This window comes from Bison bison, unplaced genomic scaffold (genome assembly GCF_000754665.1).
Source record: "Bison bison bison isolate TAMUID 2011002044 unplaced genomic scaffold, Bison_UMD1.0 scf7180017864336, whole genome shotgun sequence".
NCBI lineage: Eukaryota > Metazoa > Chordata > Mammalia > Artiodactyla > Bovidae > Bison > Bison bison.
The window spans coordinates 936,123-939,119 of NW_011494908.1; positions in this window are offsets into that span (position 1 = coordinate 936,123).

The following is a 2,997-nucleotide window of genomic DNA, read 5'->3' on the forward strand; positions in this document are numbered from 1 at the left end:
TCCTCCAGCCCACATCCCTGACAGCTGCCTTCACTTTGATGTGAGCAGCCCCTGCGCCCGGTCAGCCGCAGAGGCACAGGGCAGCCCTGTTTGTTCTCTCCCCTGCAGAGCTGGAGGGTCTGGTGCGCAGAAGATGCCCTGCCCGGGGACAGAGGGCGTCTCAACAACACAGCCCACGCACCAGGCTGTGCTCACAGCAGCCTAAGAGGCGATCCAGGCCGAGATCCTCATCAAATTCCACGTCCCAGGTAGACATTTGCATTCTCAATATCGATCACTAAAGCTTTTCACTCTCCTATTTCTTTCCTACATTGCAAAGCCCACTCTGCAGATGAAAAAGATCAGAGGGTCTTTCTCTCAGGTCCTCCCTTTCAACGAAGAGGGGTGGGGTCCGTGTGCCCCCTCGAAGTACCTGCCGCCTCAGTTTTACGGCAGCTGACCTAGAAAGAGCCTCTGCTTCCCCGCTGTCACAGAAAGTGACCGCCTTTCTCTACCTCCCCAGACATTCGCCTTCCTAGAGCAATACCCAGCAGCGGAGGCAGGGAGGTGAGCCTGTCTGAAAGCAGGCTCACTTCACTCTGGCTTTGGTGCCAGATGGAGCAAACCCAGAGAGGAAGGGCTCCCTCTGCCAAACACGGACTATCTGGACCCACAGAATGGTTCGTTTATGTTAACTGGCTGGGTCTCGGTGCCCAGGAAGTTTGCCAAAGTATTCTGGGTGTTTTGTGAAAGTGCTTTGGATGAGATCAACATTTAAATCAGTGGACTTTTAGCACAGGGAACTCTACTCAGCACCCTGTAATGATGCAATATGGGAAAAGAATCTAAAAAAGAGTGGATATGAATAACTGGTTCACTTTGCTGTACACCTGAAACTAACACAACATTTAAATCAATTATACTCCAATTATTAAAATTAAATAAATAGATGGAAAGATAGATCAATGGACTTGGAGTAAATCAGAAGGCCCTCTATCACAGGGATGGGCATCATCGAATCAACTGAAGGCCTGACCTAAACACAGGACCGACCCTCCACTGAGTAAGAGAATTTTCCAGCAGACAGAGGTCAGACCTGGACTGGGACACAGGCTCTTTCTGGGCCTGGTTTGCACTCTTCAGTCAGTGCCTTATACTAAACCCCTTCCTCTCTATATATACGTGTGTGTTCGCTCACGCAATCGTGTCTGACTCTTTGCGACCCCATAGACTGTAGCCCACCAGGCTCCTCTGTCCATGGAGGACAATTCTCCAGGCAAGAATACTGGAGTGGGTTGCCATTTCCTTCTCCAGGGGAGCTTCCTGACCTGGAAATCAAACCCAGGTCTCTTGCATCTCCTGTACTGGCAGGCAGATTCTTTACCACTGTACCACCTGGGGAGCCTCTCCCTCTCTCTCCCCTCTCTCTCTCTCTATGTGTGTGTGTGTATATATATACACACACACACAGACACCCTATTAGTTCTGTGTCTCTAGAGAATGCTGACCAATACATTTGACCACACACTCTCGAGATTCCTTTGCTTTGTGCTCTTGGAACCCCTGTGGACCCCAATCTTAGACTGTTACTCAGCTTCAGTATCTTTGCACAGACTATAAGTCTCTTGGATATTGTGTCTTCTGACCCGAGTTGGTCCTTAATGGCTTTTGCTCTGAAGACTGTCCCCACCTCAGGTATCTAACTCCAGCCACTCTGTTTTCTCTTCAGATACCTCTCTTGCATGAAACAGGATGACGCAGCCAGAGTCACTGAAATAAAGAGGAAGTTCCTAACAGCCAACTTCTCCAAAGCGGTATACAGTCTCCCTGTTGGGTCACACTTTCTATCCACCATCAGATGACATCCTCAGACTGGCTACTTGACCCCAAGTAAGCGGAGGGCTCAGTCAGCACACATTCTGCTGCCCTTGTAGCGTCCACACCAGACAACGCAGAGAAGCTACGTGTCCTGGGAAAGGTGATCTGAGAGCTCTTCTGAGGACGAGAGGTCAGGGAAAAAGGACCTCTGAAATCATGACCACAGATCCTTTTACAAACAATTTCAATGCCTCAAGGATTTTCCAGTGCAGACATGTTTTTGTCTTCACAACAGAGAAGATTTTTCTGTCTGCTTGTTTTCTTTTTTCTTTGCACGTTGGTAGCTATAGTAACTAAATTTTCATTAGTGTGAGCAGTTTCATTGTCTTAAAATCATATATTGATTATAATAGTGATAGAACACACCATGAATAGTTAGACATTCACAAAAGGGACCACTTTTTCAGAGCTTAACATTTAGGAGAAAACGCAGAGTTTAAGTGAAGTATTTTCTTTTAAAAATAATACTTGTGATTTTTGTTCATTTAGTTAACAAATTCATATTGAGTATCTTGTGTATGTAACCAAAAATAAATCTGCCTTTCCTTAGTCTGGCTGAAAGTATTAATACATCATACATTAAAAGTCATCTTAAATAATGTAATTAAAAAATCTTCATCATCATCTTAATCAACACAGGGTTACTTAGGCAAAAAAAAAAAGTGGGGGAAGGGAGAGGATTTATTGAAGGAATACTTGATTAACATTTTAATCCTACAGAATACTTGCCTTTAAAGGAATCAGGTACCTATAGGAATTATATCTAATTCAAGAGTGTCCCTCATAACTTGCTCTCAACAGGTAATTTCATCAGAGCCTTGTATGATAATAATTTATACTTCTTGGCTGAACTCAACCTAAAAGAAATACTTTCCAGAATCCCAATACCTCTTACAGATCAAAACTGCACTGCTGCCCACCACACAAATACTGTTTCTCAAACCTCACTGTCAATAGATCCAGAAGAACCCATAGGAATCATGTAATCAACTGAGACCTCAATGCCATAGCTCAAGGGTAAGATCAGATCAGATCAGTCGCTCAGTCGTGTCCGACTCTTTTCGACCCCATGAATCGCAGCACGCCAGGCCTCCCTGTCCATCACCAACTCCCGGAGTTCACTCAGACCAGCGTCCATTG